This window comes from Nycticebus coucang, chromosome 2 (genome assembly GCF_027406575.1).
Source record: "Nycticebus coucang isolate mNycCou1 chromosome 2, mNycCou1.pri, whole genome shotgun sequence".
In the NCBI taxonomy this organism is placed as follows: Eukaryota; Metazoa; Chordata; class Mammalia; order Primates; family Lorisidae; genus Nycticebus; species Nycticebus coucang.
This window is the reverse complement of record NC_069781.1, coordinates 99,503,347-99,518,424: the sequence shown is the minus strand read 5'-3', so window position 1 is coordinate 99,518,424 and position 15,078 is coordinate 99,503,347. Positions and strand designations below refer to the sequence as shown.

At 43.4% G+C, this 15,078-nt stretch overlaps 1 long non-coding RNA gene across 1 annotated transcript in view; it reads left to right on the top strand.

Annotated features, from left to right (window-relative positions):
* The window catches only part of LOC128568800 (uncharacterized), a 44,382-nt gene that overhangs the window by 17,269 nt on the left and 12,035 nt on the right, over positions 1-15,078 (top strand). The window contains exon 2 of the long non-coding RNA XR_008375232.1: positions 10,844-10,919. This is a non-coding gene — a long non-coding RNA (uncharacterized LOC128568800). The remainder of the gene's footprint in view (positions 1-10,843; positions 10,920-15,078) is intronic.

Sequence of the window (15,078 nt, the reverse complement as noted above, 5' to 3'; positions counted from 1 at the left end):
TTCCCCTAGAACTCACCTTTCTCACTATACTAATGGCACCTGTAGCCACCTGAGGGCTTTCCCCAGTTACAGGAACGTGCGATCTCACAAGTGGGAAGGGGAAGTGCCGGGCAGTTAGCATTCCCTGGAGTCACCTTCAGCCAATAGTAGAGATGTTGGAGGATAAATACTCTAGCTACCTCACCTCAGCCATAGGAAAACTCAGAGGCTGGCAGGTGAGATTTGTGTGGTCCCCAGCAGGATTAACCCCCATGTCCAGAACAGTGGCCTAGTGAATATAAGCATCTCTCTCCCCTCTGTCTTCCTTCTCCTCTTTGCTACCAGGGATTCTTGAGATTAATTCTCAAATGAACATCTTATACTTAAATCTGCTCAAAATCAGCCTCCGGAGCAGCCCAACCTAACACAATGTAATAGCTGTATTTATCTTACTGGCACATCATTATCCACTTTGTCCCTGTGGTTGACCTAAGTCTCCTGTCTACCTGACATACAGCTGACATGAAGTTCCACCTCAATGAGTAGGAGGACTTCATAATTATACTTACATGTATTTTAGATCCAGGCAGCTAACAGCTAAGATAGGCCAATGGGAAAAAGAACACCCAATGTGCACCACTAAGGATGATGACATGATCTCGCTGAGCTCTTGATCTCTTCCTCACAAACCCTTCTCCTCCTGGAGTTTCCCCACCTGAGTAAACAGCAAGCCCAACACCCAACGGCACAGGCCACATCCTTGGCCCCTCTCTTGTTCTCACATACTTTACGGGATTTATCAGTGAATCCTGATGCCTCTCCCATCAAAATACAGATGCTTCTCTATATTAAGATGGGATCATGTCCCAAAACACCCATCAGAAGTCTAAAACATGATAAGTGAAGAAAGCATGTGATGCACCTAACCTTAGCCCAGCCTACCTTAGACATGCTCAGAACACTTGCATTAGCCTACAGTGGGCAAAATCATCAGCTACAAAGTCTATTTCATAAAAAAAAAATGTCAGCTAGCTCATGCAATTTGTTGAATACTGTATTGAAAGTGAGACACGACATGGTCGTGTTTGTACTGAGATACACAGCTGAAAGCACACTGGGCCTGGAGAATGTTTGAAACATTGAATAATATTTTAGGCTTTATTCTGGATGATGAGGATGCTCTAGTAACAGGATCATCAGTTTCTCTCTCTTCTGATGTGGTTCAAGTCACTAGGACGTTAACACCTGTGGATGGGTCAACAGGCATGTGCTCCTCAGGAGAATAGCGTGCGCCAATTCCTTACCCTGGTGATGGATGGCTGATAGGGAGCAGCTGCTCACTGCCACTGCCCAACGTGGAGAGAGAGCCTCTTACTGTTTTTGTGTGTATTGCTAGCCTGAGAAAAGACCAAAGCTCAAACTTCGATATACAGTTTGTACAAAATTTGAAGTAGCATTTCTATTGAATGTGTATCTCTTTTGCACCATCGTAAGTCCAGGACCATCTGGATTTCCAAAATCCAGCCACTTGCCATCACCTCTGCTGCACTGTGGTCCTAGCCACCTTCTTCTCTCACCTGGATGGAGCAAAAGCCTCACACTAGTCTCCCTACTTCTGCCCTCATCCCTAACCCAGGAGTTAGTATAAAATTTTTCTGTGAAGAGCCAGATAGTAAATATCTTAGGTTTCTGGAGTTTGGGTTTTTTTGTCTGTTGGTTTGTTTTTTGAGACAGCGTCTCACTCTGTTGCCTGGGATGGAGTGTTGTGGCATCAATATAACTCACTGCAACCTCCAGCTCTGGGCTTAAGTGATCCTCCTGCCTCAGCCCCCCACACAGCTGGGACTACAGGTGGGCATCACCATATCTGGCTGTTTTTTGCTGAAATTACTTGCTTTTGCCTTATAGCACAGAAGCAGCCACAGGTAATAAGCAATGGACATTGAAATTTGAATTTCATGTATTTTTCATGTACTGCAAAATATAACTCTCTTTTGTTTTTTTATTAACTATTTAAAAATGTAAAAACTACTCTTATTTCTCAAGTTGTACAAACACAGGCAGAGGGCCAGATGTGGCCCACAGACAGTAATGTGCTACCTCCCCTGGGGTCATTACCTAATAGACCAGTCCTTCTAGAACCTGCCTATCTTGTCATTCCTCTGTAACTAACTTTCCCCTGCTTCTTAGCTCCCTCTGGTTAGGAGGAAGTCTTTCCAAGGCTTCTACCCAGCACTCTTCTCCTTTCCCTGCTCACTGGTCTCCTTCATACTTGCCCCCTCCTTCCCTGCTATATGTTTTCCCTGTTTCCTGAATCCTTGAACCCCAAACTAGAATGGAAGTGTCATGAGGCAAGAGATTTTATGTTCCCAACTCCCAGAACAGCATCTTTAGACACTCCATTAAGATTTGAATGAATGAATGAATGTCACTCCCATTCTTTTGCTCTTGTTGATTGGAAACAAGTACAGGCACTGCGGTATGCCCCGGTAAAAACACCCTAAGTGTATGATTGAGCCAATTAATGTCACTGGGGTTTGAGCCTGTTTAAGATTTGAAGAAGTTTGGTCATTTTGTCTTCTCTTCCAGGTTGGATTAGTTATAGGGATGAAAAGAAATAAAAATCTTCTCATCATTGGTGGCAAGCTTGACTTTTGGAGCCAACTTTTTAATAGTCTCCTCTATACAATAATCTTATTTTCAAGAAATAACCATTAGCAATTATTATTTTTTTACTTTAGTCTTTAGTTCTAAGCAAATAAGTTAAAAAGAAAAATACATTTCAATTGAAAGATATTATTATGGTTTGGATGTTTGTCCTCTGCAAATTTCATGTTGAAATTTGGTCCTGAGTGTTGGACGTGGGAGGTGTTTGAGTCTTGGGGGCAGATCCCTCATGAATGGCTTGGTGCCCTCCAGGTGACAATGAAGAGTTCTTGCTTTCTGAGTTCATGACGGAGCTGGTTTTTAAAAAGAAGCTGGCTCACGTCTATAATCCTAGCACTTTGGGAGGTTGAGGCAGGTGGATTGCTTGAGCTCAGAAGTTGGAGACCAGCCTGAACAAGAGCGAGATTCAGTCTCAACTAAAAATAGAAAAATTAGCTGGGCATTGCAGTGGGTGCTTATAGCCCCCCTCCCCCCCCAGCTACTTGGGAGGCAGAGGCAGGAGGATCATCTCTTGAGACCAAACATTTGAATTTTCTGTGAGCTATGATGCCACAGCACTCTACCCAGGGTAACAGAGTGAGACTCTGTCTCAAAATAAATAAATAAACAAAATAAATAAAGGGACTCTGTCTCAAAATAAATAAAATAAATAAAGGAACCTGGTGTAACCTCCTCCCTCTCTCACTCTGTGACAGACCTGACCCCTTCGCCTTCCACCTTGGTTGGAAGCTCCCTGAAGCCCTCAACAGAAGCTGGCATGTTGCATCTTGTAGTCTGCAGAACTAATTAAAGCCAAATAAGCCTCTTTTCTTTATAAATTGCCCAGACTCTGGTGTTCCTTTATAGCAACACAGAACTAATAAAGATATGATTCCCATTCAGTAAAATATTTCCTGGATGAAGTAAAATCTACACATAATGAAAATAGTACTTCTGTCAGGCACAGTAGCTCACGCCAGTAATCCTAGCACTCTAGGAGGCCAAGGGAGGTGGATTGCCTGAGCTCACAGGTTTGAGACCAGCCTGAGACAGAGGGAGACCTTGTCTCTAAAAATAGCTGGGTGTTGTGGCGGGTGCCTGTAGTCTCAGTTATGACACCACTGCACTCTACCAAGGGTGACAAAGTGAGACTCTGTCTCAAAAAAAAAAAGAAAAGAAAAGATAGTACTTCTCACAGTTTGTAATGTTTTAAATTTTAAACACAAATACTAAAAATAATCACCTGCCGTGACAGAATTAAAGTCACTTCCATGCTGGTTCTTGGTCTCTACAATCACTGGGCTATCACATTCATTTCAAATCTACTGCTTAAATGCAGGAGTATGCAAGACCATGGGGGCTGTGCACATTACCTGCTCTTGAAGCAAATGCAAAGTAGCCTTGAAGCAAATGCCTGCAGCTGGGCTCAGGAGTGCTCCAAATGAACTTCATGGAGAATATAATGCTATCAAAAGACAGTACTAAAAAATACTGATTTGAACCTAACATCTATTTCTTCCTTTTCTTTCTTTCTCTTCTCTCTCTCTCTCTCTTTTTGAGACAGAGTCTTACTCTGTGGCCCAGGCTAGAGTGCCCTAACATCAGCCTAGCTCACAGCAACCTCAGACTCCTGGACTCAAGTTATCCTCCTCCCTCAGCCTCCCAAGTAGCTGGGACTACAGGTGCCCACCACAATGTCAGCTAATTTTCCTATTTTGGGGAGATACAGGGTCTCACTCTTGCTCAGGCTGGTCTCAAACTCCTGAGCTTAAGTGATCTCCTGCATCAGCAGCCCAGAGTGCTAAGACTGCAGGAGTGAGCCACCACACCCAGCTTAACATCTATATTATTAAAGCGATTGTGTAGGATTAGGACCAACAAAAAGTTTTTTGCCAAGGAAGAAGAGTTCATGACTAGTGGTCTTTAGGTGAAAATAAAAAGCAGACAGAAACTTCCATGGGTTTTAAGGTTTTTAGCGTCTCTCAAACAATCCATTGTATCATGCCCTGGGCTGGACCACTCCCAGCCTCCACCCTTGATGAGCTACAGTTTATCATTTCTCCCTGTTTGGGAAAATCTCTGATCCTTGGTAGTCAGAGGCAGCTGCTGAGTGGGCACAGCGTGTTCCTACACGCCTTAGCAGCAACCACTTGGCCCATCCCTCCTCAATTACAGCTAGTGAGGGCTGAGAGGGATGGAGGGAAGTCTGCTCAAAACCTTTTATTTTACACAGAAAATTTTCATTTATGCGATGAGTTTTTTTTAAAAAAAAATTACAAATTCTTTCATTTACATTATTTTATTTGGTTCTCAGGGAAACCTTTTAAGCAGGCAGGCTGAACATTATGAGCCATCTGGAAAGTGGATATTGGGAGACTCCAGAAGTTCAACGAGGTGCTCAAGGCCACTCAACCCAAGCCTAGTCTTAAATCCTCAAGGACATGTGAGGCCTATATTTGCTTTTTACAATTAAGTTGAATTCAATACCATTTGCTTACACACCCAGGTTTGGAAATCATTACTTTTACTGGAACTCTGAGGTAACTTTAAAATCCACAGAGTAGCTGAGGAAACTGCAGTTTCCCAAGGGAAACAGGTGAATTTGATTTGTCTTTGTGCTCCTATATAGGCTCTCGATAAGTGTTTGTTTCATGGATGAATGGAATGGAGGGAGGGCCTCCATTTCTGATGCCGGACAGTCCCGAGCTCCTGTGAGCCTAGCCCTCTGGGCTTGGTGGCCCTGATGTGATAGGCTCACTGACCATGTCACCAAAGAGCAGTGCAAAGACCTATGTGCCTTCACCTAAAGAAGAAAAGATTGAAAACAGGCTCCAAAAGTATTCACAACAGTAACAATGTCATTTTTGAGTACAGGCACTTTTTCTATCATGATGTTGTAGAAAACCTTGTTCAGGCCAATGAGCCCAATGTGTTTTCTCTACGACCGAGGATGTGTGTGCTGCTGCCATGATGTCTGTGGACAGAGATGTTAGGCTGAACAGGGTGGCAAAGGAGGGGCTACAGGAGGACAACCTACTGAGATGCCGGGTGGAGTCCTGGGCAGCTGGCTGAGGGAGCCGGCCTGTCTGCTGGAACAGGCCGAGAGGACAGGTGCACGCAATAGCATTGTCAGAGTAGGGGGCAGCGACCCTCTGCTGGCACAGGGCAGGGTGGGCAGCCCTAGGAAGACTACATTAATCATTAAAAGACGTTTTTCCAACTTTCCAAATCATGGCCATTAAAAAATGCCATTAACCTGTAATACCTTTGGGTACACCAAGAAAATCACAGTGCTCTCCGATGTGCTACCAACAGAGGCAGCCTGAGAACCGCTGTGTCGATGGACCCATCTCACAGTACTTCTACAGACGGACCCCCATCTTACAGATAACACCACCACCTTGATAGAGTAAGCATGCTGACCCCCGTCCTCATGGTAGGCAGGGGGTGGGAAAGGTACTTGGTTCAGGTAAGGTTCCCAAGACCATGTGCTTTCCCCATGTCCACCCCCTCACACGCATGTCAGGAGCTGTCTTTGAAAAGGAAACTGGTAGCATTTTGAACCAGTGGTGGAACTTCCAGGAAAGAACATCTTGACAAACACAGCTGTCCAAGAGGGGCAGGGGCTGCTGTAGAAGGTTGCCAGGGCCTCGGGATGGAACAATGCATCCCGAGGCATGAGCTCCGCCATGATCAGGATCCAACTTAGAAAGAGTGTGGTGGGGGACTAGCCCTGTCAGCCATACTTAAGTGCAGAGTCAAGGTCACATTGGGCCAGGCCCACAGGGGTTGGTAAGAAACTACTGAGGGGTGGTCTTTCTACAACTTTCTGGGAAGATGTGCTGCTCACACATGGGCGACTTCACCTGCCTCTAAAGAGAATTCCGGGCACACACTAAGAGGACCCAGTGAATTCCAGGCCTGACGACTCATGCCAAAGAACCGTGACTCCTTACTTTTACTGACATGACAAATCCTGAAAAAGAAAAGACAGTAGGGAGAATGCAGGGCAATGGGACAGGGAAAAGGGGGAATTGTAGGAATTGTGTGGAGCGGGGCCCGGGGTCCCATCTTAAGACATTTTGCCCTAAGCTCAGCTATGGAGGAGTTGAGACCATGAGTGAACCATCTTAGGTTGAGATGAGCAGTCCCAGGAGCCTGTCAGTTAAGACAAGTTCAGGTAGCATTTTCCATGTGGTGGCAGGTGTGACTGAAGCTAGACAGCTGGGTTGGAATCCTGCTGTGCTATGTGACCTCCAGCCAATTTTGTAACCTCTCTGTTTCCTTGCCTGTGAAAGGTATGCTGTTTTCAGTATAAACCTTGAGGTTTAAATAAGAGAACGCAACATGCCTAGCATGGGGCCTGCCACCTACTAAGCCAGCGGTTCTCAACACTAAGAGGACCCAGTGAATTCCAGGGTCGCGACTCCTTTGTAACAATGAAAATACATTGTGGCGTTAGGAAGGTTGAGAACCACTGTACTAAAAGTCACTAAATAGTAGCTGTTATTACTATTTTTATTATTTTTTTGAGTTTAGGACTTTTAAAAGGCCTATTCTATAATGCTCATTATTTGAATACATTCTAACTCTTCAATTTATTTTTGGATTCAAGAAATGGGAAATGGGTGGGCAGGGTGGCACAAGCTATAATCCTAGCACTTTGGGAGGCCAAGGCAGGAAGATTGCTTGAGGTTGGGAGTTTGAGACCAGGCCCCATCTCTACAAAAAAATAGAAAAATTAACCAGGTGTAGAGATGCACAACTGTAGTTCCAGGTACTTTAGAGGCTGAAGCAGGAGGATTGCTGGAGTCCAGGAGTCTGAGGTTGCAGTGAGCTAGGATGACATCACTGCACTTTAGCATGATAGTCAGGGAATCTTCCAGAGTACCAGGCTGAGATCCTCCATCTGTAAAATGCAGATGATAATAAGGCTGACCCCCTACATGTCTACTAGGATTAAAGCAAATATAAGCAGTCTTCAAGTTATGAATATCCGACAGGTGTAGGCCTCACATTTACAAATGGAAGCTATTACGGGTAATAGGCAAATATACCTGTTCCAACTTACATACAAATTCAACTTAAGAACAACCTGATAGCACCTGTCACATTTGTGACCCAGGGACTGCCTAGACTGCATATTAGCACGGCAACTTTTCTATGGAAAGAACTCAAAAATGTTAGCAGTTATCTTCACTCCTGAAACTAATCATATCATCATCATCATAGTCTTTTCTAAAATTTTGGCGTATGAAGTCATTTTTTTTAAGTTTTTGGAATTTTATTTTCAGGAATTACCTAGTTTTTAGTTCACTCATTGATTACCATTCACCCCCCCCCCCACACAAGACAATTTAATCAGGATTTTATTGTCTAATTAATAAATATTTACTAATGTTTGTTCTACACTGCTTTAGTAGACTGCTCTAGTGTTGTGAAATCTCTACTCTCTCTATCAAGGTAGTTCAGGACATTGTTTCTCGATTAATTCATATTTCTCATGGACTGTTAACATAGTGGCTCTTAACTGGGGATGATTTTGTCCCCTAAGCAGTATCTGGACACATTTTTGTTTGTTACAACTGACTAGGGTGTTGCTACTCACATCTAATGGGTGAATTTCAGGGATGATGGTAAACCTAAAATGCCCAGGACAGCCCTCCCATGCACAAGAAAGACATATCCAGCCCCCAATGTCAATAACTCTGAGGTTAAGAAACCCTGGCCTAATGGTTTCGTGACCATTTTATCCTTTCTTGACCTCTGCTTAAGAAATGCCAAGGGGTTTAAGGTCTGACATCTCTGTGGACGATGCCAACAGAAACTTTCTCAAAAAAGCAAGTTGTAGGGACCTGCTTTTTTTTTTTTTTAGAAAAGAACAAAATCACAGAGAACCAAAGCACTAAAACATTCCATCCATTCCACCTTTCAACTGGGTTCTGTCCCCTGGCTGGGGTGTGAGCAAAGCCTCAGCTAAAGCAACATTTTCAGTTCTAATCAAACCTCTTAAAACATCCATGGAACATGAGCATTTAGGCCTATTTGCCCAAGATCACAAGGGGGGAAGGGATTGTGTTTGGGGGGCTGATTATGCTGAACTTTCAACCCTTCTTGGCAATGTTTGCTGGCCAGAAAGCAAAGCCAGCTGTAACTTGGACAGTACTTTACACAAACAGACAACACAGACTGTTATCTCCTAAATTGGAGGCTTTCTACAATGTCTTCTCATGTGGGCACTGGACTCAGGCAGGAAGACCACCCACAGGCACACACAGCACCTCCCAGGGAGACCTCTAATCACCCACATTCTCACCACCTGTTCTGGGGCCCGGTTATCAGATGTGCTGGGGCCAGTTAATAACCGTTTATAAGCTATAAATGGAAGTGGCCATGGCAGAGAGCTGATAAACATTTGGGGGCAAATTATTTGTGTAGCTGACTGTCATTTGCACCCCTCTCGTCTGCTCAAAAGTATGTGTTTCAGGTTACAGGATGTCCACATGGCTTTGTTTGTGGGGTGGGGTGTCTACTGAGGTGCTGTGTCTGTGGTCTTGATCCAGGTCATAGATAATGATCACTGCCCTGGACATTTTCAGCCTCACCAGATCTTTTTCCTTATTCTGTTGAGGGGTTAAAAAGAAAAAATCCAAAGCTAGAACTCCCTAAAGTATTTCATGCACTTTGGAAACTCACATCTCAATTTTGAATGGAAATGCATTGACAGGGCATTTAGCTCTGAGTTGATTAGCAAGTGAGCTTTTATAAACTCCACTCATTAGTTTAGGATTTGAGTTTGTTTTTTGGCTCCCAACCTCCACCCTGCAAAGAAGGTGAGGGTGGGGATGCTGCTTTCAACTGTCAGCTCACGGCTTGAGGCAACTGCAGACCCAGAATTGTGACTGCAGGGGCCAAAAAAAGAAGCATTGCAGGAAAGCAACATGGCTGTAGTTGAACCACTTTCTTCCCTTGTGTTGGCAGCTATTGGATTAAAAAGCCAAAAGAATTTTAGAAATGAAAATGATGTGTGGAACAGGAATCAGGACCCTGGACATTCAAAAGTGACACTGGTTCTCTCACCTGAAGAGTTGGGGAGTGAGAGGAGTGAGCTGGTCCAGCCCTGTGGTGCTGTGTGCAGGGATTTCTGCCTTTGTCTTTCCAGGAAAGCCACAGCTGGGAACTGGGAATGGCCGGAGTTTCTAGAGGCTCTGGGCTGTCAGTGCCGGGCCCAGGGCTCCCAAATTTAAGGCAGTGTTAAGGGGCAGGAATGTCACCTGCCAGAGGCCAGTTCCAGTTTCACTGCTCTCTTGCTGGGTTATGTGATCTTCAGCCTTCAGCAAGTACCCCCGGTCTGGGCATTTCTGGCAGCTACAGAAGTTTGGCTCACAGACCATCCTTGGGTGAGATATAACTTTATCTCAGACAAGATTACTGACCATTTTAGGCCATATGAGAAAGGCCAGCAGTGCCAAAGGGAATAAATGTTGTCAGAGTTTAGGCTGGAGAGAGTGGAGGCTTCAGGGAGATTGGAGAGGTCTCCGTGGGTGGTCACACTCAGGTGAGGTCCCACTCTGGCATGGCTTTTAAAGGGAAAGGCAGTTTATCTGTCCTGCAGGAGTAGAAAGGGGTTGTGCAAGCTAACCTCGGGGAGGCAGGATACGGTCAGACTGTGAAGGCCTTGAGTTCTTGGTGAAGAGGGCAGTCTTTGACTTGCCATGTCCCACCTGGAAGGGCTGCAAAGCAATGATTTAAGGCAGGTGGGTCAGGTGAAAAGGTCATATCCCTTGAAAAGGTAAGATGTCTGAGGGAGAGACTGGTACTATTCCAGGCATGAGGACCGAGCAGCTCAGAGGCAGCTGGGATGGAGAGAGGTCTGCAGAGAACCTGGAGAAAAAGCAGCTGGACTCACTGAGAAAGTGAAACACCTTCATCAGAAACCAGGGAGTCTTGAAGAAGGAAAGGAGAGCTTCATACACATGGAATTTGGGGCAAAGCATCCAGATGGAAATGCCTAGTTGGTAGGTGGAACTGCAGCACTGGAATGGAAAACTGTTTTTGCTTCTCTATATTCCAATTCAATTGCTAGCACTTGGAAGGCAAGAGCAATGTCCCAGGATAGAATGTACATTACAATGAGCATCAATGATGCAATGAATTATTAACGAGGGCACAGGCCTGCAAAAGCAGGATTATGATCATTGTTATGCTCAATTCGCAGGTCCAGATTCAAAGAAGTTCAGAAATTTTATCCAAGATCACACGGCTTGTAAACGACTGAACAGGTCCAGCTGAAGGTAAAGGCTCTGCCTTTCCCATTCTTCCTCTGCATCCTCTCTTGACTCTATTATGTAGGAATTCTTTCATGTGAAGAAAGAATTTTGCTTCTCCACCACTTGTACAATGGGTTTGTTTTTTGATATGTGTTCCATACTAATCTTTCTTTCTTTTCTTTTCTTTTCTTTTTTGAGACAGAGTCTCAAGCTGTTGCCCTAGGTAGAGTGCCAGGCATCACAGCTCACAGCAACCTCAAATTCTTCGGCTCAAATGATTCTCTTGCCTCAGCCTCCCAGTAGCTAGGACTACAGGTGCCTGCCACAATACCTGGCTAATAACCTTTCTTTCTGCTACCAAATTTCTTATATGAAGATCAAAATTTTATTAGTCCTCTATTTTTAAAAGCAAAACAAAACCAACAAAGTCTTGGCCTCTTTTTCGTAAAAGCATATAGAACTAGAGACATCCAATTAATCATCATTCCTTACTAAGTTAAAAGTTATACCCTATTTATTTTTGGCCAACCAAAGGGAATTTCTGAAAAACAAGAGAGACAATATAAATTTACTCAGTATACATTTTTTTTTATTATAAAGCGTTTATCTAAAAGTTTTTGTTATTAGAATTTGTAGAAAAAACATCACTAATTTTCTAAAAGTAAAACGTATGTGCCTGTCTTCCAGATAGCTCTCATGCCAAATTGATCCTTATGCATGTTAAACATTATTTACCTATTTGGAGAAGGAAAGCACACAGATTATGCAAGGTCTTGAGGTAACTAGAAGTTAGAATTTAAGAGTGGTATTTACCATTGCTACTCTTAAAACTCACACCAGAGCCAAGCTACCTCCCATATAGTTTCAGGGGAAAATGAAATCAGAAACCTAGCAATGGTGATTTTTACAGAGTTAAATAAAGATTTTGCAAATTTGGGTTCTGAAAGGAATTTCTCTACAGGGCCTTTTGGCAGAGACCTTGCATTTTTTCCAACTTTCACCTGGAGCCTGGAGCTGGGATTCTCTATTGTATAATCAGTTTGCTTCAATCCTTCCTTCTCTCCTCTTTAATTGGAATCATGGAAAAATGACCTAGTATTGAAAAAGAAAATAGCATGTGAGAGTACTTGACGATATATCTTTGCTGATGACTAGCCATTTCTTCCTCTGTAACCAATTAGCAGGCAAGAAAAGAACAGTTTCCATTAATTTGCTGGAGAATTAGCATTTTCTGTCAAGTTGCTCTTTTACCCAAGGAATTTCTGCTCAGCAGTGAGAAAAATCCCTTGGCAAAGCAGCCAATTGGTAGCTTGGTGAAACCATTGTTTCTGTGTTAATGATCCTTTTATTCTATGAGTCTAATCACAAAATCAGTAGGTTTACAGAAGTCTAACACACATTAAGTTAAGCTGTTGAAAAATGGAAAGAAATTGCTTTCCTATTTTGTGTTATTTCATTTTTAAATCAAAATGATATGACTTTTTATATGGTTGTCACAGACAGGATTTCACTCCACTGAACAAGGAAAAAAAAACAAAAGTAAATTAATAAAAAATGAGAAAGTTGTGGGAATATTTTTATCCTATATTTAAACTATAGAAGCATTATGTATTGTTCCTTAGATGACGAAAAATTAAGGATTGATTTTGTTGCTGAAATCTACTTTGCAATCCTGGGGCCCAGGATGATGTAGAAACCAAGACTGGGCATGTGCAGGCCGGCATCGCCACACTGCCCTCTGGTGGCGGTCCGCATTCGGGCGTCTAGGTTGAGGCTGGGGTGAGTCAGCTGGGCGCTTTTGGGCAGTCCATGGGCTCTGTGGGCCAGCTGGGGAAGGTCACTACGGAGACATACAGCCTGGGACCCAAACTGGGAGAGCAGAGCACGTGGAAGAGGGTTGAGACCCAGAGCAACCGTTAGAAAGGAATGAGGAGAAACCAAGTCATTGAAGTCATAGAAAGCCAAGATGCAAGTTAGGTGTTTTCAAGAGACGATAAAGAGCATGTGAAGAACCTTCCAGGGAAGCAGCCTCGAGCTTCTGGTATTATTCTCATCAAAGAATATGAAATTTATTAAAATTATTTTTACTTAGGAAGTATTTCTAACATACAGGAACATTAACAAAATAATATCACTGGCATCCGTGTATCCAGGTAGAAGGCAGACTTTGAAAGTGAGAAATCTTAGATGTCTATTGTGGAGCAAGGGCGAGCTTTTGTTTCATCGTTTTATCAATTTTGTGCCTGCCTCACCTTTGTCCCAGGACTTGGTTTTGTGACCTCCACCACTGGGCTGTGGGTTCCTGGGGGCAGGGATGGTGTCATCTTCATTTTTGTGCAACCAGTATTGGGACTGAGCAGTTGCTCAGTGTATGCGGAATGCACATCAAATGCATTCACCTTGAGCATGGCCAAGTAACTGTCCCACTTCCTCCAAAATAAGGGGACTGTGTGGCTTTTAGGTGGTGTTTACTACATGCTTGTGAAATGGCCTGGACCCCAAATACCTTCATATCAGGACCCACTTCAGGCTAGCTCCAGGGGCTGTGGCCTGGCCCTGCTGCTGGTGTCCCTCCATCACTGATGTGGCGGAAGCGACTGAGCCAGTGGTGCTCAGACACAGGGTTTAGAAAAGCAGTGGGAACACCAGTTCCTTCTCCTCATTTCAAATGAAGGGGTATTGAAACTCAAATATGGGAGAGAAATAATTGAAAACAACAGGTTGACCTCCACAGCCTATTCACAGTTTTGCTAACTTCTTAGAATGTTTCCTGATGAAATAAGTTAGACTCCTTTTTCTTTTCTTTTAAACCTCTTCTTGTCCTTGGGAAAATCATTTCACAGGGCCTCATCTGTGAAGTCAGAACAAGAGCTGCTAGAATTATAAACAGCGTAAGTTTATCACTCCCAATTCTCAAGAGAGAAGTCCAAGATCAAGGTGCCAGGACATTTGGTGTGTCTGGTGACGGCTCTGCTGCATAGATGGCACTTTCTTGCTGCATTCTTACGTGTAGGAGGGACAAACAAACTCCCTTGGGCCTCTTTCATCAGGACATAATCTCATTAATGAGGACTCCCTCATGGCCAAATTACTTCCCAAACGCACCACCTCTTAATACTGTTACATTGGGGATTGGGTAGCAGCATGAATTTGTGTGTGTGTGTGTGTGTGGGGGGGGCACAAATATTCAGACCATAGGAATTGATTACCTAAAACTTTTCAGCTCAGACATTCTTTTACCCTAAATCTAGTCTTTTGTAAATTATTTTATTTGATTTTTATAAATGCAAATAAGAGGATGGGGACAATACAGACAGGTCCATCACTCTGCTCTGCCTTCTGGTCCCCTGTCCTCATCAATGTTTCTAACCAGTCCTTGTCACTGACACTGAAATGACTAGAGGTGGCCTATGTAATGCTCGGCTTCCACTTTTAGACTTTTCAAAGAAAGCTTAAGGCCGGGCATAGTGGCTCATGCCTGACTCAGCTACTCATGTCTCAGCTACTAGAGAAGCTGAAACAGGAAGATTGCTGGAGCCCAGGAGTTCAAATGCAGGGAGCTATCATTGTACCTCTGTACTCCAGCCTGGGCCTCAGGGACAGAGGGAGACCTTATTGGTAAAACCACAGGTAGAAAAAAGTTTAACGTACAACATTATTCATAATTGCTCAACACTCCAAAGCTGAAACCAACCCAGATGTTCATTGTGGTATGTTCTATTCCAAATACTAGTAACAATGGATGGGCTACGTCTACACACAATGTGTGCACATGAGACAACAGGGAGGAATCTTACAATGTTGAACTTGAATCTTACAATGAATCTTACAATGCCAAAAAAAGGAAAGATGCAAAGGAATACACGCCATTTGATTCTATTTATATAGAATTCAAAAACAGGCAAAAGTGAAAGCAAGGAAATGATTATCATAAAATTCAGGACCGTGGTTACCTTTGGGAAGAAGATAGTGTTGCCACTGAGGAAGGGATACTTAGAGAACTGTGGGGTGCTGGCAAGGTTCTGTCTCTTGACTCAGGTAGAGGTTACAGAGAAATTTATTTCATTACTGTTTGTTAAATCATAGAGAACATATTATGCCCAATCCTGCAAGCACACCCTATTTCAAATAATAATAATCATAATAGAATTATAGCACTATCTGTATAGTTTTAGCATTTATA